Below are 21,729 nucleotides of genomic sequence, written 5' to 3' on the forward strand. Positions count from 1 at the left end.
GATAGCACAGAATAGAGAACACCATCACACAGAGGCACACTACACCATCACCCACACAACAACCACGCACAAAACACCACACACCACTACACTCACCACACTCATCACCGCAAACACCACCCCACACCTCATCCACACCACCCCATGGCACCCCAAAGACACCCCAGGTTCTCAGACGCAGAACTCAGGGTCATGGTGGAGGAAATAGTTCGGGTAGAGCCCCAGCTCTTCGGGACACAGGTGCAGCACACCACCATTGCCAGGAAGATGGAGCTATGGCAAAGAATAGTGGACAGGGTTAACGCTGTGGGACAGCATCCACAAAATCAGGACGACATCAGGAAGCGGTGGAACGACCTACGGGGGAAGGTGCGTTCCATGGTATCCAGGCACAACATCGCGGTGCAGCGGACTGGCGGCGGACCCCCACCTCAACCCCCAGAATTTACAACATGGGAGGAACAGGTCTTGAGCATCCTGCATCCTGAGGGCCTCGCAGGAATAGGCGGAGTAATGGACTCTGGTAAGTCTCATCTTCACTACTTCATCCCCCCCACCCCACCAGCATGCCAACTCATACACCCACCCTCCCCCCACCACCATCACACATCCTCATTGCTAATGTCTCACCATCACAACCCACCCATCCCAACACCAAACCCTGCATGCCACCACAAACCATCGACAGCCATCACCTAAGCATGCCCACTGCACATACCCATCTCCCCCACAAACCGCCGTCACAACAGCCCCCACAAAGGAATGCCAGCACTGGGGTACACGGGCACCCACCCATTGCACGCTATGGCACACACAGAAGCAATAACTATACTCTTATACCCCTGCATGACCCGAACGCCACCACACCACTCTGGAGGGTCCAGAAATGTCCATCCCATCCCCAGAAGAGGCCCACAGTGATGACAGCAGCTCTGTCTCCCTGGACCCAGATGACCAGCCCGGCCCATCGGGGACCTCGGGACAGTCGGTTCCCCTCAGACAGCCACAGGCTACAGCAGACCTACCCCCCTCTGGGAACACCAGCACAGCACCCACCCAGCGGGCCCATGCCTCTGTCTCCAGGACACGTCAATCAGCGGTGTGTCCACCACTACAGGGCACCCAGGTTAACCCACCACCCCAACAACAACAGGGACCTGGGGGCAGTGGTAGTGGGCACACGGTCCAGGGGACAGAGGCCCAGGGAAACAGGGGAACTGGGAGGGCTGCTGTGCGACAGGGGGGGACAGGCCCAGGGAACCCACTCTCCACGAGGCCGTCACCTCCATCATGGGAGCATACCACCACTCCCAGGAGACGATGGCGACGGTCCTGGCCAGGTTCCAGGAGATCCAGGTACTGCAGGAGGAACAGTTTATGGGGTTCAGGGAAGAACTGAGAAACATTAGTTCCGCAATGGGCACCATCGTTGTGGCTCTCAACCAGATTGTCACCACATTGCGGGACCATATGGCACCACAAAGGGCCCCTGTCACTAGCATGGACCAGGAACAGGCTACCACCTCCGCCGGAGCTAGTGGACAGGAGGCCCCGACATAGGAACAACCGGCCACCAGAACCCCACCTCCTGCAGAAGAAGAACCACCCCGCACGCGGGTCCTGAGATCTAGGAAGAAGACAGAGTAGGATGCCAAGACCCCGCCAGGAAAGGATACCCCTTGATGTCATCCCACTGTCCCACATTGTCACCCTGTCCAACCTTAAACTGCCCCTGCTCCACCTTCCACAGGCAAATGGACAATGCACCTGTGAGACTGAGAATCTGGACTCTGCCATGGACATTCCTCCACCATCACCCATCACCGATTTTCAACCATGTCCCAAAATTGAGCACTTTAATAAACACACTTATTGCACACAAATAATCTGGAGTCTGCCTGTATTTTTTAAAATATGTATTATACATAAACGTGCCAAAATGACCAGTTACATTGTGATGACAACATACCACTGTCACACAGCTGTAGTCCATGGGCAAACAAAGCAGAGGTCACGCAGTGGGGCCCACATCTCTGAAATTGGAAGGGAAAGTCACAACTCTGTTAGCATACACTGGGTGAAAAGGACAGACAGTTGAGAGGCAGGAGACTGTAAGTAAATGTAAAATGCCGGTGTTGATTCTTACCTGTGTGTTCTTGAAAATACTGCTGTATCACTGTGTCCCTGTTGTCTGTGTCGTCCTCTTCGTCTTCCTCCTCTTCACTCTCCGCAGGCTCCACAGCTGCTACAACCCCACCATCTGGACCATCCTCCTGCAGAAAAGGCACCTGGCGTCGCAAAGCCAGGTTGTGAAGCATACAGCAGGCCACGATGATCTGGCACACCTTCTTTGGTGAGTACATTAGGGATCCACCTGTCATATGCAGGCACCTAAACCTGGCCTTCAGGAGGCCGAAGGTTCTTTCTATAATCCTCCTAGTTCGCCCATGGGCCTCATTGTAGCGTTCCTCTGCCCTTGTCCTGGGATTCCTCACTGGGGTCAGTAACCACGACAGGTTGGGGTAACCTGAGTCACCAATTAGCCACACACGGTGTCTCCGTAGTTGTTCTATCACATAAGGGATGCTGCTATTTCGCATGATGTACGCGTCATGCACTGACCCAGGGAACTTGGCATTTACATGGGAGATGTACTGGTCAGCCAAACAGACCACCTGGACATTCATGGAATGATAACTTTTTCTGTTCCTGTACACCTGTTCACTTTCACTGGGGGGTACCAAAGCCACATGTGTCCCATCAATGGCACCAATGATGTTGGGGATATGTCCAAGGGCATAGAAATCACCCTACACTGTAGGCAAATCCCCCACCTCAGGGAAAACGATGTATCTCCGCGTGTGTTTGAGCAGGGCAGACAACACTCTGGACAACACCTTGGAAAACATAGGCTGAGACATCCCTGATGAAATGGCCACTGTTGTTTGAAATGACCCACTTGCCAAAAAATGGAGTACTGACAGCACCTGCACTAGAGGGGGGATCCCTGTGGGTTGGCGGATGGGTGACATCAGGTCTGCCTCCAGCTGGGCACACAGTTCCTGTATAGTGGCTAGGTCAAGCCTGTATGTCAGAATGACATGTCGTTCCTCCATTGTCGACAGGTCCACCAGCGGTCTGTACATGGGAACATTCCTCCATCTCCTCGCAAGTCCCAGCGGACGGTGCCTAGGAAGGACAACAGCGAGCACAGAGTCAATCAACCCACAGGTACGTAACCACAGCTTGCACAGTACACGATTCTCTATGCATTGAATGGCTTGTATGAGTGTCGATGCAAGGCCTAGGCATGTGTGACGCAGTAGAAATTAAGCCATGTGGGCCCTTGAAATGGCGGCTGCCTGACCTGTGAAGTGCGACAATGGGATGTGAGGTCAATGCGCTGGTGTGGCACACCGTGGCGGTAGGCGTCCGAAGACCGCGGCGCAAAGCCGCATTGGTTAACATTGAACCCTATGCGTTTCAGGATCCAATGACGAAGTGCGCCGGCGGTCGCGGGACGCACCGCCGCGGTACGCACCGCCGCGGACGTGACCGCTCTTTTCTATCTGCTTAATCACTCGAGACCTGATCATCCACAGGAGAGGCCTATACTGCAAGTGCTGCTGTGACCTCGGTCTGGAAGATACAATGGCTGCTGCGACTGGGGAAAGGGCCCCTGCCTTCACTTCTGAAGAATTGGAGAAACTCGTGGATGGGGTCCTCCCCCAGTATGCGCTACTCTACGGTCCTCCAGACCAACAGGTAAGTACACTGGGAGCATGCTTTGGGGGCAATGCCTGTGTTGAGTCGGGTGGATGAAAGATGGTGGGGAGGGGAGCGATTGAGGCATGCATCAAACGGCGGATGAGAGCATGTGCCATATGGCAAGGGTGGGGATGGGGGGCCACTCACATCGAGCATGCAGAAAATTATAATAATGTTATTTCTCCCCCTGTACATGTCACATAGGTCAGCGCCCATCAGAAAAGCGACATTTGGCGTGCCATCGCCAAGGACGTCCGGACCCTGGGGGTCCACAACAGACGGGGCACCCACTGCCGCAAGAGGTGGGAGGACATCCACCGCGGGAGCAGGAAGACCGCGGAGGCTCTGCTGGGGATGGCCTCCCAACGTAGGAGGGGTGCCACTCGTCAATTGACCCCCCTGATGTCTCGGATCCTGGCGGTGGCCTAACCAGATTTGGATGGGCGCGTGAGGACATCACAGCAGACACAAGGGGGTGAGTACCAGCACATTCTGCTATCTTAGTGCGCAGTGGAGGTGTCTGGGTGGGGGAGGAGGGCTGTGGGTATCCCTAGGCCAGGGCGATTTCTGTAGGCTAGGCCCCTCCGTAAGGCATGGCCCTGTGCCCCAGCCCCCCACCTCTGTAGGGTGCCAAGTACAGCTATCCATGGCCCTGTGTCACCTACGTGTGCAGTTGTCGTCCATAGGCTTGTAGGCCAAGTCCCAATGATTGAGTAGTGTACCCCAAGTGCGCGGCGTAGTGCAGGGGGCTTCCGTGTCTGTCCTCTCCGCCAACTGTGTTGCCAATGCATGCACTCAACATGTCTTTATTTCCCCCCACCCTTTTTTGCTGCTCTTCCTGTTCATGTGTGCATTAGCATCATCAGGCGGAGGAGAAGTGGCATCGGAGCACGAGGGAGCTGCATCTCACATGGCCCTGGAGGGCCATGCAACCGACTCGGAGTTCACCAGTGAGACGGAGGGCGAGGGGAGCTCCACAACGGGGACACGTGGAGACATCAGCGACACAGACACGTCCTCGGAAGGGAGCTCCCTTGTGGTGGCGGCAACATCCGTGCCCACCGCAACAACAGGTACAGCCGCCACCCAGTGCACCAGCTCCGCCCTCCAAGCAGCCCCTCAGCGTTCGCCCCGTGCCCGCTCGCACACGAAGGCGGGCATCTCCTTCGCCCCAGGCACCTCAGGCCCTGCCCCAGTTACCCCTGCTGCCCTCAGTGAGGAGGTCATTGACCTCCTCAGGACGCTCAATGTTGGGCAGTCTACCCTTTTGAATGCCATCCAGGGGGTAGAAAGGGAGGTGCACCGGAGCAATGCATACCTGGAGGGCATTCATTCGGGTCAGGCTGCCCATCAGCGATCGTTCAACGCTCTGGCCTCAGCACTGACGGCAGCCATTGTCCCTGTCTCCTGCCTCCCTCCTCCAACTTCCTCCACCCAGTCCCACTCCCCTGTTCCTCTGCCTATCCCAGACACACCTACAGACCAGCCTGCACACACCTCAACACCCAAGGGCAGCTCATCCAGACATAAGCACCACACATCACACAAGCATTCACACAAGCAACAGCCACATGCAGACATACCAACAGCCACTGCCTCCTCTGTGTCCCCCTCCTCCTCGTGTCCCTCCTCCCTCCCTGTGACGTCTCCACTCACACTTGCATGCACAACATTATCAGCCACTACGTCCATCACCAGCACACCCACCAGAACACTCCGCACACGTGCAGTCACCACCCCCACTGCCATTTACACGTCCCCTGTGTCCTCTCCCAGTGTGTCTGTCACCCCCTCTTCCAAACCACACAAACGCAGGCAGCCACCCACCCAACAGCCATCCACCTCACGACAGCCTCCGTCACAAGCACCTGCACCCAAAGACACCACACTTGACTCTCCTACATCCACATCCTCTTCCTCCACTCCCATACCCACTGCACCTACCCTTCCCACTGCTCCTAAAAAGTTTTTCCTGTCAAAAATTAACCTCTTTCCATCACCTGACCCACCCCCTCCATCTCGTAAGAGTCCAATCAGCACCTCAGCCACCACAACCCCTGGACCTACAAGGACCATAGTACAAGGATATTGGAGTCCACCACCTTCAAGGGCAGTTACATCGGCCAGCAGTAAAGGGACAGCCAGCCCACCCCCTGGGAAGAAAACCAAGAAAGGCAAGGCCCAGCACGAGAGGGCAGAGACGGCAGCCTCCAAAGGCACTACCCTGGCACCGTCAGGAAGTGGGGTGCCACCTGGCACATCTACAAAGGGAGGCAAGGGCAACAGAGAATCACGGAAGGATGGCAAGGGCAGCACGGCCGACAAGTCCGTCAGCAGGTGAGCTGCCCAGGAGGGCCCCACCAGCCCCATTCCGGGTGTGAAGGAGGACACCCACGGGTCCGGGACTCCAGCACAGGAGGGCCCCGCAAGCGAGAAGTCGGATGGCGAGTGAACTCCATATATTGGCCGGATATGGTGCCCTGGAGACACATGTCAAGAACCGCTGAACTGGGCCCTTCAAGACAAGCACCGCTGAACAGGGCCCTTCAAGACAAGCACCACTGAACAGGGCACCGCCGTCTCAAGAACTGCTGAACAGGGCCCTTCAAGACATGCACCGCTGAACAGGGCACCGCCGTCTCAAGAACCGCTGAACAGGGCACTGTCGTCTCAAGAACCGCTGAACAGGGCACCGCCGTCTCAAGAACCGCTGAACAGGGCCCTTCAAGACAGGCACCGCTGAACAGGGCCCTTCAAGACAAGCACCGCTATACAGGGCCCTTCAAGACAAGCACCGCTGAACAGGGCACCGCCGTCTCAAGAACCGCGGAACAGGGCCCTTCAAGACAAGCACCGCTGAACAGGGCACCGGCGTCTCAAGAACCGCTGAACAGGGCCCTTCAAGACAAGCACCGCTGAACAGGGCCCTTCAAGACAAGCACCGCTGAACAGGGCACCGCCGTCTCAAGAACCGCTGAACAGGGCCCTTCATCTCAAGCACCGCTCCGCTGGGCCCTTCATCTCAAGCACTGCTCCGCTGGGCCCTTCATCTCAAGCACTGCTCCGCTGGGCCCTTCATCTCAAGCACCGCTCCGCTGGGCCCTTCATCTCTGCACCGCTCCGCTGGGCCCTTCATCTCAAGCACCGCTCCGCTGGGCCCTTCATCTCAAGCACCGCTCCGCTGGGCACCGCCGTCTCTGCACCGCTCCGCTGGGCCCTTCATCTCAAGCACCGATACGCTGGGCCCTTCATCTCAAGCACTGCTCCGCTGGGCCCTTCATCTCAAGCACCGCTCCGCTGGGCCCTTCATCTCAAGCACCACTCCGCTGGGCACCGCCGTCTCTGCACCGCTCTGCTGGGCCCTTCATCTCAAGCACCGCTCCGCTGGGCACCGCCGTCTCTGCACCGCTCCGCCGGGCCCTTCATCTCTGCACCGCTCCGCTGGGCCCTTCATCTCAAGCACCGCTCCGCTGGGCCCTTCATCTCAAGCACCGCTCCGCTGGGCACCGCCGTCTCTGCACCGCTCCGCTGGGCCCTTCATCTCAAGCACCGATCCGCTGGGCCCTTCATCTCAAGCACTGCTCCGCTGGGCCCTTCATCTCAAGCACCATTCCGCTGGGCCCTTCATCTCAAGCACCGCTCCGCTGGGCCCTTCATCTCAAGCACCGCTCTGCTGGGCACCGCCGTCTCTGCACCGCTCCGCTGGGCCCTTCATCTCAAGCACCGCTCCGCTGGGCACCGCCGTCTCTGCACCGCTCCGCTGGGCCCTTCATCTCTGCACCGCTCCGCTGGGCCCTTCATCTCAAGCACCGCTCCGCTGGGCCCTTCATCTCAAGCACCGCTTCGCTAGGCCCTTCATCTCTGCACCGCTCCGCTGGGCCCTTCATCTCAAGCACCGGTCCGCTGGGCCCTTCATCTCAAGCACCGCTCCGCTGGGCCCTTCATCTCTGCACCGCTCCTCTGGGCCCTTCATCTCAAGCACCGCTCCGCTGGGCACCGCCGTCTCTGCACCGCTCCGCTGGTCCCTTCATCTCTGCACCGCTCCGCTGGGCCCTTCATCTCAAGCCCTGCTCCGCTGGGCCCTTCATCTCAAGCACCGCTCCCCTGGGCACCGCCGTCTCTGCACCGCTCCGCTGGGCCCTTCATCTCAAGCACCGCTCCGCTGGGCACCGCCGACTCTGCACCGCTCCGCTGGGCCCTTCATCTCTGCACCGCTCCGCTGGGCCCTTCATCTCAAGCACCGCTCCGCTGGGCTCTTCATCTCAAGCACCGCTCCGCTGGGCACCGCCGTCTCTGCACCGCTCCGCTGGGCCCTTCAACTCAAGCACCGCTCCGCTGGGCACCGCCGTCTCAAGCACCGCTGGCCCATTGGCAGAAGGGGAAGGCCCGCATCTGTGTCAGGCACGGCTGCACGAAGCACTCTGGGCACCATGCCTCCTCCAGAACCACTTGTGAGACTGTGACTTTGCACTCCCCAGGATGCAACAGTGGGCAAGCCACCCACTGTAGAGACTTGTGAGACTGTGGCTTTGCACTCCCCAGGATGGGACAGTGGGCATGGAGGCGCCTCGTGGATATGGCGTCGTGGACTCATGTGGCTGAGGTGCCTCCCCTTCCCTTCCCCCTGAGGTGCCTGTAGTTTTTCTATCTGATGCCCCTGCAGTGTTCTCTCCAATGGATTCGGGTCTCCTGTGTGGGCTTTGCCCATGTGTTGAGGCCCATTGGCCCATGTACAATGACTGGAACCCAATTTGGACAGGACAATTTACATCTGTGTATATAGTTATAGATGTAGGAATTTTTTTTTTACTTAGCCTTACAATATATTTTAATTTCATGATCATTTTATTTTGTCTTTGCATTCTTCCGGGGGTTTTGGGGGGTGTCACTCTGAGTTGTTGCTCTGCATTGATGTGTAGGTAGTTGTGGGTGAGGGTGGGTGTGTTGCGTATGTGTGTGCCCGTAATCTTTTCTCCTCCCCCCTCCCCTGTGTCGTAGGTGCAGTACTCACCGTTGTCTTCTGCGCCGGCGTTCGTGCTCCTGGTAGAGGAGCAGGTAGACAATAGCTGGTAGGATGTGTAGTTCTGGTTCCATGCTGTCCAGATTCCTCGTGGAGTGTGTAGAGGTGAGCGTTTTCCCGTTCATAGTCTGTTTCCGCCGTGTTTTTATCGGCGGGGCTCCCGCCCCGGAAAAGGTGGCGGATTGGTGAGTTGTGATAGGGTGGGCGGTACATTTTCTCCCGCCTTTCTGTCGACGGTGACCGCCGCGCTGTTTGTTTGTCCCGCCGTGGCGGTCGGAGTGTTAAAGTGGCGGTCTGTGTTGGCGGTTTCCGCCAGGGTCAGAATTCCATTTTTTTGACCGCCTGCCTGTTGGCGGGTTGGCCGCCGCTTTAACCCCGACCGCCAGGGTTGGAATGACCCCCTAAATAGTGCAAATAAGCAAAGCATGTTATTCAGGAACTAACATTCACTGCTCAAGAACAATACACTCAGGGCCATATTTATACTTTTTGACCCAAAACTGCGCAGATGCAGTTTTGCGTAAAAAAGTTTGACGACATTTTTTTGCGCCACCTGGGCATCAAATTTATACTTTAACGCTCCGTGGCGCAAACTACGGGTTAGAGTAATTTTTTTTACTCAAACCATTGTGCCACGTCGTAAAGAAAACTGACGATAACGCAGCGAAAATGACTTTTAACCGGTTTATGACATCGCAACCCAGATACATGCTTTTTTTTGCCGCAATAGCATCAAAAAGCGGCGCAAACACAGAATAATGTGCACAGAAGCCCCAAAATGGATCCCAGAAGCCATGAGAGACCCCAGAAAGACTACAACCAACCAGGAACCAGCCGGGGGACCCAGACAAGACCCAGGAGAGGGAGAAGAAGAAAGGGAAGTGCCTGTTTAATGTAGAGGAGTAGGAAATACTGGTGAAAGAGGTGACAGAACACCAGCATCAACTTTCTTTCACCTCAAAATTGGCAATTGGGAGGAGAGAGGCAAGTTGGCAACAAATTGTCGACAAGATAAACAATGTGGCAGAAGTACGGAGAACAGTCGCTGAGTGCAAGAAATGCTGGCATGACTGGAAGCGCAGGACCAAGGAAAAGATGGCAAAGAACAGGAAGGCAGCACTGCAGACTGGAGGTGGGAGTCCAGCACCGCAGGAGGCCCTGGACCACATGGAGGAAATGGTGGCAGCTGTCATCCCTGAGGAGATCGTCACAGGAATTCAAGGACAGGACAGCGCAGACTACCAGGAAACAACACAGATGCAGGGTAAGTTGCACGGGGGACAAAAATGCCTTTATGTCAACTGTAAGCAGGGGGGACATACCTACTACACAATGCATGTCAGCCATGATAATCAGGTAGTGGAAAGGGCAAAGGGGCACAGCACAGGTGCATGAGCTGTGCAGGGGAAACCTGGGGCACAGCACAACACTACACCAACAAACTTTGCATGGTGGTGCTCTGCCATGCCCAGGCTGTTGGAAAGGCAAAGCCAGTCCAGGAGGGTAGGGTACAACGTAAAACTGGCTTGCTGTCACATGACAGTTGGTATTGTTGCTACATGAACTACGGCTCAATTTCCAGTCTCAGGCCATATCTGCAAGTGGTATTTACCATTGACAACAGTTGTCACTACCACCTGTGCTGTGTGATCAGGTCAAGTAGCCAATGGCAGTTACGTGCCCATGGATCAAACACACCCAAAATAGAGGGTTCAGGATGATGACGTTATCAATCCCCTGTAATTCCTAACAAAGTGCAAATAGTGTCAAATGCTCATGTCTATAGGCGCAATAAAAATCAGGTATTATTACTAACATTATGAAGTACACAGCAGTAATGTCATACCCATGTTACACATTTCAGGGTCTACCCCAGGCCAGTGTTACAATAGCTGCAATGCCACTTTGCAACATCCCAACTCTCATACTGCTAAGACAAAAGCATTGAGGGGGAGGACATATGTGTCTAGCTAGTTAAACACACCTGCACAGTCATAAGAGGAAATGGAACACCACCAGGCCCATCAGTGCAATCCAATGTAGCACACATTCCCCAATATCAGCATTACACACTACCAATGCTGACACCTGTATCATGCCATGCCAATGCTATGCATAGTATATGCTAGGTCTCAGCAACATATAGGTGGATGTGAAATATCAGAGACTGGGTCAGTTCCAGATTGTTCCAGGAGCTGGCCAAGGAGGTGCGGGTGCAAAATATGTCAGCTAGCTTTGAGAGGATGCGTACGTGCATGCTGTCATCTGCAGAACAGGCAGCAGCCATGCAAGCGCTAACATCCATCCTGCAAGGACTACAACAAAGTGCAAGGGAATTCATCACAGCAGTAAGGGAGTTGCCACAACACCTGGCATCCCAAACCTTTTACTGCATGCACTAATGCAATCATGACCCCCTCAGGGCCGACCTGGCTGCCTACCACAGAGATGTAGCTGCTAGACTCGAGAACCAACAGCTCCTCTTTGCTGCAGTAATGCCCTTAATAGCCCCACAGTTGGCAGCTACCGGGAATTCTGACTCCACGTCTTCAAACACTGAAGTGTGTGTTGTCCCTTCAAACCCACCACCACCAAGGGCCGAGGAGACGACACACACATCAGAAGATGAAGACGTGGAACAGATCACCTTCACCCATAGGAGTACCCGGTAGCACCAGTCCATGCCACATGGGCACTGATATCCTTAACATCCCAGTCTTGCTACAGTTGGTCGCATGCACTGTTCTCCAGCACACTGTTTACCTTGACACTATGCACTGTAATTATCTCTAACTACCTCATTGGCAATTCATGTTCCTCTGCACTGTATGACACTTCACCCAAGCATGTCCAATGACATGTCCCATTGCACTTGTGTTGCATCACAATAGAAGGCGTCACACTAACGGACTCACAATCATAGACTATGTAATTATTGCACTACAGCACTTTAAAATAAATAGCACTTACACATCCACTTTGTCTCTGTGTAATGTAACACATAAACTGTGTAGGAGATTAGTGATGTATGTCACATGTCAATGGCCATAGAATGTCAATGCGACTGCGTAGAAAGATTGTGGTCTGATAACTATGCACTGGGGTCTGGATTGTATCATCATCTGCTCTTCCTGAGGCTTATTTCTGAAGTAAATTGAAAACAAACAGTATAATGCTGTGTTGGACAGAAAAAAGCAGCTTCAAGATATGTATAAGCTGAAAATCAATGTGGCCAACATTCTCTTCAAGACAGTCTTTATGTATGTGACATCTGACTATAAACTTTCATCACACACACACACCATACAGCAGGAATGGATGTGTATGAGTGTATGGACAAATATGTAACCTGGGAGTACAATGTAAGAAATGATAGGTGTGATTTATGTATACAATACTACATAAGATTATAACATCACTCAGCTTATCAGGGTTCACATGAACATCAGGCTGCAGGCAGACGTACCACAATGCCCAAAATTCCAAATCAGGACTCAAATGTTGACAGATTTAAAAACACATCCAAACTTCACAACACATTGGGAACCATAGTAACCTTGAGTGGTGGGTGCAATGGATGGCAGATGCATAGAGAAGTAGCTTTGGTGTAGCTGCCAATGTGACTGCACGTTAGGAATTGTGAATAACTATGTGAATAATGGGATTCGGATGCAGGATGGAACACAAATGCACACACTAAATTGACACTGTTCACCCATGCCAAGGCCCTGATCCCCAAGCATATGACACATACTGTAAAGGAGTACCTACAACTTTATTTAACAGTAATAAAGGATACTAAAACTAGGGGAAACACCTTAACTAACCTAACCTATCCTAACTACACATTACCCACAACTGCCCCAACTACCCTAATCTAAACTTACCTATCACATTTAACTAAACACTCTAAGCATCAATCCCCCAGGCCCCCTATATGGCGGGACACATGTAGGACAACATATACTAACCTAAACACAAACTATCTTATCCTAAACAAATATATTTTTGGGGGAATTTTAGTTTTTTAATATTTTAATATATATATATTTTTATACACACAAACCCCAACATCATCTCCCACCCACCTACCCACAAAAAAAGACATGTAATAATTTAACCCCCTCCACCCCAACCCATTTATACTAACTAAACTAACAGCCTACTCCAACCTAACACTAAGCCCCCTAAACCAATTAAAGATGAGAACAAGGAAAGAGGAGGGAGGGGAGGGAATCATGGCTGAGGATCCAAAAGTCACAAATTGGCCCTCTGCAGGATCTTATTAATACCCCACTGTCTCCTGCTATGGCGGGACACCTCCTGCTGCAGCCTGTCCAACCTGCGCAACATCCGTTGCATGTCACGTCTCATGGACTGAAATTCTGCATTGTCTATCACAGCAGCTGAGGTTGTCTGTGTTCCACTAGTTGATGGCACTGCTGGTGCCGGTGCCGTGCTTGGAGGGGGGGTGCAGGAGCTGCTGTCTGTGGACCTGGAGCAGATGAGGTTGACGGACCTGCAACAGTGGCTGTCATCCTTTGGGAGACTGTGGTCTGAGCTGTAGTGCTGGTGGTGGTGGCTATTGTGGGCAAGGCTGCCCCCCCCTTGGGCAAATGTCCTCCAGACCCCTGTGGATCTCTCATGGCGATAACGCTGTGCCATATTACGAAACCCAGACTCCACACCTAGTATGTGGCGGTAACGCATTGCCGCCTCTGGAATTCCCTGATCTCATGGGCATTCATGTTGGCAGCTGTAAAAATAGAGAAAGACAAACATTAGTGGCATCATTGTGTGATACATCTACAGATGATATTCTAACACTTCCTCAAAAATAGCACATAAGTCCAAATCACAGTACAGGTCATAGAATGTCCCTGGGGAATGACATGCCAACACAGCCTACACATCTACTATCTAACAGCACAGTAATGCACAACAAGGTCTGTACCTACTTAAATGATCTGTGCATCTTTGTACTGCTATTAGTCACATAACAAATGCTGCAGGTACTCCACAAGTGACAAGCCAATTAATGACTATCTTCTGGATGACAATCAAGGCCCACAAGACCTGTGATTTGTAAATGGAATTGCGTGGACGGTATGCAGTTGCTATTCATGAGGCGGTATCCTAGGTTGGAACAAATTAATTTTGTGATTACATGTCTGTCTTCTACACTGGGATCCTCACAACTAGGTACACATATTTCATACCCCTAACCCTGTGCCTCAGGGGGTGATGGACATGCAACACATACTTACAAACATCAAGGACAGCCCGGAAGCTTTGGACAGTAGTCCATGGGTTTAGTCAGTCCACCTGTCCTGCTTTCCTTCTCTTATCTTATGACCAAGCTTACAAAACCTCTCTGGAATGCACTTCTTAGATTAAAGAAGACCTTTATTGTTATTATTACTTCACCACGAGGTTCCTGAGAGACGAAAGTAGTAGATTGGAAGCACACGTTCAAAAGTAGTTGCAGCAATGAAAGCAAAATATATCAAAGTACTTCTCAGTTGCAATGCACACAGCAAATGCATGTGATTATATTATAGTATAACTTCAAAGCAAAGCATAAAAGTCAAAATTGCATCACCGTAGGGCTGTAGGGCCTATCCCTCTGCTTCATCTTTCTGGGGCTTCAAGTGGATGACTCCAGTTCAACTGCGAGAAAGAGATTTTTCTACCCAAACGGGGACAGGCAACTGACGTCTGTTCCTGTCTGAAGTCAAGAAGATATTTCTCCCTCACTGTTGTCCAGAGCCATCCTTAAAAGCAAACTCAGTATGAGAACCGAATAAACTTGGAGAGTGGCCAATTCTCCAGAATTCACTCGCTCTCAGACTGGATTGAGAGGTAAACACAAAATCTACGCGCTCTTATCAGCTACGGTCTGGTGTGAAAAACACAGCTTGATCTATCATGTGGAAAAACACAGCTTGGAAAAACAGAGCTCATATGCAATGTCTCAACTGCAATGTCTAACTCCATGTTAAAGCCAATAGGCAGCTAACCTAAATACCAAATGCAATGTCTAATGCCATGTTAAAGCCAATGGGCAGCTGACCTGAATACAGAATATAATAGCTAACTCCATGTGAAAGCCAATAGGCAGCTAAACCCAAATACCAAATGTAATGTCTAATGTCCTGTTAAAGCCAATAGGCAGCTAACCTGAATACAAGATGTAATGTGCTACTGGTGGACATTGAGAAACTAATATGTGCAGTAGTGAAACACAAAGTCATTGGTCAAACACAATTAATAGCATCACACTCCACCCTATGACCAATGCAATTTTGTTTACATACTTCTTATTTAAAAACAAAACAAAAAAAAACATCAACAAAATTTTTTTTTACAAGCAAATCAGATTTTAATGATAAAAGCAATCACTGTAAAGCAATGGAAGTCGATTAACATATTGATCTCATAATTTTTCACATCAGATACATCTACAATGAAAAGACTGAAATTCATATACTCTGATTGAGATAATAGTGTCCCTAAAATAGCAATTTGATGTAGCATGAGTTCTACTCATGTAAAGGTACATGGTCCACCTGAAAAGGTTTGCTGGAATGTAAGCGAAAATCAGAGTTCCATACGAAAATACACAGACAGTTAACTGATAAGGTTGCTTAGTTCCAGTGGAAGAATGTAATCAAACAAGTTGATAAACTTGATACTGATCCTAGGTAGAACTTGAACTGAAGGTGCCAGTTGCGCAAAATGGATCCATGGGGTTTGTACTTTAATCAATCAGGTTCAGGTCCCTCCCCCTTCCCCACACGCACACACCCGAAGGGAGACCACACAGCACACTCATGGTCAGCGGGGAGTCGTGGAGGATCTGCAAAAGAAAAAAGTATGACTTTTCTTGCAAATAACTGTTGTCATCTGAAATGTGCCCTTCTTCATCCTTTCCCCTTTTTATAATCAGCAGGACATTTTTGGGGCCCTTTGTTATAATTTCTGCAGGTTCTGGAGGGTCATTTGGGGCTTCAACCCACACCTTAGCACTGCGGTTTTTATCTGCTGCACCACAGCTTCCCTTTCCTTGCAATGTCAGAAGGGCTGGGGCAGACGCCTTCTTTATCAAACTTCCATTCACTGCACTTATGACAAGTTGGGCCATTCTGTCTCCAATCTGTATGAATAAATCAGATTCTCTTCTAGTTATCAGCATCATTTTTATTTCTCCTAGGTAATCTGCAGCAATCACTCCCCCTAAAACCTAACCAATTTGCCTTATCTGTCCGGGTAACTTTCCTCTCTCCAACTGATCTTTGACTGTTAGTGGGACAGATCTCTGTTGTGCGTGCTGACAAATAGGACATTGCAAAATCAGTTTTTATCAAATCTAGGGAAATGTGCATCTTTCTAATCTCTGCCCACCTGTAAGTGGCTTTTTATGCCAGATGTCCACATTTCATTTCTGGTGCACCCACTTAGCCATCCCCACTAAGTCAGAATTCTGGGTGGACACTTCAGACTCTGAATTTTTCTCTTTAACATCTGCAAGGGAATTGAACAAATTATGTACAAGCCATGTGGAAAACCAAACGGCTAAACCATTGGCAGTGAACCAAGAATCAGTGTAAAAATGACAAATCTCAAGCAGCTCTTGCTTTAAAGTTTGACACACATTGTACAAATCGGAATCAATAGTCAAACAAACATGCTTTTTATCCTCCCTGTGGTACTCCCTGTGCCCTCTCCTCATCCTAAAAAGGGGCTTGTGACACCTGTTCATGTAGGGCTGCAGTGCCTCTAGCTCTGTCTTGCATGTACCAGATTCAGTGTATGATACTAGCCTCCTGTGCCTGTCCTATACTATGAGAGTTAGGAGAACTCATCACCCACTGCATGCTTGATATTTCAGGTTTCAGAATTACATTATCATTTAATGTCATTTGCTCAGTATGTACTAGAGCCCAATAACAAGTCAAAAGCTTACTCCAAAGTTCCAGGGGCACTCTTGTCCTTCCATGTTCCTGATTTACATGTAAATCAGTGTTTCCCTCTTACACTGCGCAGAAACCTAAAGTCTGAAATATTTCATTTGCCAAATCAAAAGCGCGCAGCTGCTCATGTTTTTTCCTAGTTACTTTGTAACAAAGTGTTAAGATTTCACTCAGATGAGGGCTATACTGTTTCCAAAAATCAAACAAGCTGATGAAACTCGGAGTCTCTTGCTTAGTGCAAATAGTAAGAAACTCTAAAATCTTTTGTTTTACTTGTGACAACATCTTTCTATTTTCTGGATTCCACTGAATTCCCAGTAACTGCACATTTTGCGACAGTACTTCTGCCTTGTCTGAATTAATTTTAAGTGGTCTGTAAATAACATTCTGAGCTCTGTTCTCAGTGTTATCTGTTAAGGAATGCACTTCAACTGCTAAAAACTGTGAGGTGTTCTGCAGATCTGTGGCCTGCTCAAGAGACCCATTTTTTTAACCTTCTCATTACTGGAATGGGAAAAGCAGATTCTTCTAAAACAGCAGTTTTATAGATTTCAGCATTATCTTGCATTAATGTGTTCTGGCTAATTTGCTCACGTAAATTCTTATTTTCATGTTCTAACTGCCTACATCTCTCCTGCATTTTTCTGTAAGCAGACAAAAGTATCCAAACCTTTCTGTCAAGAACAAAAGGAACATTATTTCTTTCAAAAGGCACATTTTCTAAATCTGCTTTATCACAGCACTCATCCCAAGGCTCACACAGTCCTGATAAACAAGAAAACATGTTTCTCACAGCACCATAAGGCAGTTTAACTTCACATGCATTTTCAAACATGATCTGTCGTGCTTCTTTAATTCTCTAAACAACAAAAAAACAATTACACTTTTAAATAGTGCACTTCTAATCTCCAACTCCGACTCTCAAGACTGTCGACGAACGACAAAATGTCCTGCTTTCCTTCTCTTATCTTATGACCGAGCTTACAAAACCTCTCTGGAATGTACTTCTTAGTTTAAAAAAGACATTTATTGTTATTATTACTTCACCACGAGGTTCCTGAGAGACGAAATTAGTAGATTGGAAGCACACGTTCAAAAGTAGTCGCAGCAATGAAAGCAAAATATATCAAATTACTTCTCAGTTGCAATGCACACAGCAAATACATGTGATTATATTATAGCATAACTTCAAAGCAAAGCATAAAAGTCAAAATTGCATCACCGTAGGGCTGTAGGGCCTATCCCTCTGCTTCATCTTTCTGGGGCTTCAAGTTGATGACTCCAGTTCAACTGCGAGAAAGAGATTTTCTACCTAAACGGGGACAGGCAACTGACGTCCATTCCTGTCTTAAGTCAAGAAGATATTTCTCCCTCACTGTTGTCCAGAGCCATCCTTAAAAGCAAACTCAGTGTGAGAATTGAATAAACTTGGAGAGTGGCCAATTCTCCAGAATTCACTCGCTCTCAGACTGGATTGAGGGGTTAACACAAAATCTACGCACTCTTATCAGCTAGGGTCTGGTGTGAAAATCACAGCTTGATCTCTCATGTGGAAAAACACAGCTTGGAAAAACACAGCTCATCTGCAATGTCTCAACTGCAATGTCTAACTCTACGTTAAAGCTAATAGGCAGCTAACCTAAATGCCAAATGTAATGTATAATGCCATGTTAAAGCCAAGAGGCAGCTGACCTGAATACAGAATGTAATAGCTAACTCCATGTTAAAGCTAATAGGCAGCTAAACCCAAATACCAAATGTAATGTCTAATGTCCTGTTAAAGCCAATACGCAGCTAACCTGAATACAACATGTAATGTGCTACTGGTGAACATTGAGCAACTAATATTCGCAGTGGTGAAACACAAAGTCATTGATCAAACACAATTAATAGCATCACACCACCACAGGTAAGGAGGCCTGCCAACTAGGATTGACTCAAACATTTGACAATCACATCCACATTTATGTTCCTAATTGCGGACAATTGTCAAAATCACCCATCTGGGCTTGAGCTGCATGCACACCTATGACATTCTACTCAAGTGCCACATAAACGGAGCACAACATGAAGAGCTAGATGCTGCTAGGATGTCAAACATACAGTCCTACATGTTCATTAGTTAACAAGGATGCTCAAGTCTGTGGGTAATACTTCGGCATCACTGGTCTGTGTGAATCAGGGTATGACTTGCTGACTAAATCATGCAAATGGCCACCTCCATATTAATCATTGGCATACATGTAGCAACAAAAAGTACCCTGTTCACCTGCCCATGCCTATAGTGCAGCACTCGACTCCCAATATATGACTCTCCTCCACAGATTGTCCAACTCAGACATGGAACAAAATTTCAAACTACAGTCAAGTCACATATCAGATCATGTGCGCACATCATACCTTGCAATGAGTTCAACACACAGGAGTCAATCACACAACAGCTGCAAACACAACACAGGGCAAACATATCAACACTTACTGGATATGTCTGGGTCCGCAAATCAAGCCATTTCTCCAATTGTGTCGGGGGCTGGTCCACCTGTAAAACATGGAAGGGTGAAATGTGCTCAATGTCTGCTCCCTGTACAGAACTTGGATCAACAAATTATTGTGTGTGACATTTTATATGATAGAGCAGCGCATCAGACATGTAGACACCCCAACAGACATACTACTGCAAACATGCATTGACCCTGTCACCCAAATGAGTAATAGACACCTATATGCAAACATGCACAGGTCCTAAAAATCATGTGGTGCCAAACATGATTACTCAATTTTGTGCTGAATTATTTCTAGAGGGTACTCCATTTAATCATTTGTTGTTAAGAGAGACATGCAAAGTCACATTCCTAGTGCACTGCAATACCAGTCACTCAGGTATTGTGGCTGGGGCATCAAGGGACAATGAGTTACTGTGTGATGCTCACATGGGTTGAGTTTAGTTCAGGAATTATTGTACTTTCTATGGTCCATCATATGTGTGCCTGTGTTGTATGAAGGTTACATATGCTACATTGACAGTGTACCCAGCGCCGTATATGCTCCCTATAACACCATGATGGCGGGGATCCTGTGTGTTACTTGATGACAATGTTATGCTAAACATGGTTTGGCCATTTATCTAAATCAAACAACAAAGAAATATATGCCGACAGTGTCTAATTTGATCATCCGTGGCAGAATGCATGGGCACAGGTGTAGTCATTGCACCCGAAATGTGTTACTCAGGGCCCTCAGGTATTGTAGATCATAGTTAGCCACATACATTATCTTACATTTGCCAAGTTGGGTGATCTGTGGTTATGCAACCGAACTGACACTGTCCCCTAATTGAAACATGGTTTAGCAAATGTCCTACTTTGGCAATCTTGATGACGTAAGTCTGTATTTGTATGCACCTTGGGAATGGTGGCACTCACAGGAATGCTGGCCTGCTGATCTTAGAATACACCCATGTCTTTGATAGGCTTCATACTTGGAAGTTAACAATTGTACATATGCTGCACTAGATCAGCAGGGGTGTACCAAACATAAACTACCAAACTATTTTGTCACTTTAAATGCACGATGGAAGCAGTCAGGGGTCCCTTGCACAACATCATGCAAATAAATAATTTGTGACCATACATTCACAAAGTTCAGAGATCCCTAGATGACTTTAGAAAAATGTTTGGCTATAAAGTGACACAGATGGCAAATGCACCAGCTTTCTACCAGCAATTGTGCCCAAGGCAAAACAACTGAATCAATGAACTTAGGGTCAGATGTTCTTTTTTTTATGTGCATCATTTGCTTCATTTGTTTACGCTACAACTATGGAAAGTAGCACAAAATATTTAGAGAATATCAAGTGAGCATCACTTTGGCATCCATAATTAATTTAAATGCTGAACAAACCAAGTCGAAATAACAGCCTCAGATATTACCAGAAGTTAGGAAGATCTTTGAATACTGTTCAGACACGTATTAAAAAAATGGGGTCTACATTGGTTCCTTTCATTAGCATGTGAAATACATCTCATTCCTGGCACACACACAGGCCCTGAATAATACTTTTGTTTGTGCTGCATTACCATCATCTATTGACGCCGAAACAGCATTAATTTACAAGATAAAGTTGTCTTTTGTAGGTTTGTGCAGCTTTTGCGTCAACAAAAGACTGTAATGCGTAGCAAAAATTTTATAAATCAGGGCCACTGTTTGTTCAACTTACATTCCACATGTCCACAAACATTGCATGCAGCATGTCACAAAATCTGGTACTGTCACTACAGAGGATTTTACTGTACACATCAGTCTAATTTGTACTCACCAACAGGGCCACCAATCACCACACCCAGGTGGTCCAGCAGGTCTTGCTCTCTGGCCACCAGGTCAGCCCAGTGATGTTTAAGTTGGTGGTCATTGCGCTGTCTGTTGAACACTCTCTTTAGCTGGAACAGCACCTTTGACCACCTGAGCCTCCTAGCCTCGTGTGATACTCCTGTATCACCCAGCCACCAGCCTCTAACATCAGGGGTAGGCAGTGGCACACCAGCCAAATAAAAGCCCCCAGCTCCTCCTCACCCATTCTCCCCAGACGTGGCATTCCCAACATCTTAAAAATAATAGGGATAGCAAAGGGAAAAGAGGGAAATACAGGGAAAGGAGGTATGGAAATGAAACTTAAAGATGCCACAAACAGCCCAATAATACCACAACTAACAATACTGACTACACACTCCCACCAGTACAAAGACAAATTTAAACACAAGAAATGTCAAAAAGACACTTACACTGATTTATACAGACACTTACAAAAACAACAGATGACAATGGAAATGGCACACAGGAGACAAAAGCACAATATTGACAGTAACAACTCTCTACACAGCCACACAGTCTAGAAGAATCACAGACTGCAAAGTGAAAGTACACCCACTGTACCATTTCTGTAAACATGATATCCTATTACATTACTTCCTG

The sequence above is a fragment of the Pleurodeles waltl genome, chromosome 11 (genome assembly GCF_031143425.1).
Source record: "Pleurodeles waltl isolate 20211129_DDA chromosome 11, aPleWal1.hap1.20221129, whole genome shotgun sequence".
Lineage (NCBI taxonomy): Eukaryota > Metazoa > Chordata > Amphibia > Caudata > Salamandridae > Pleurodeles > Pleurodeles waltl.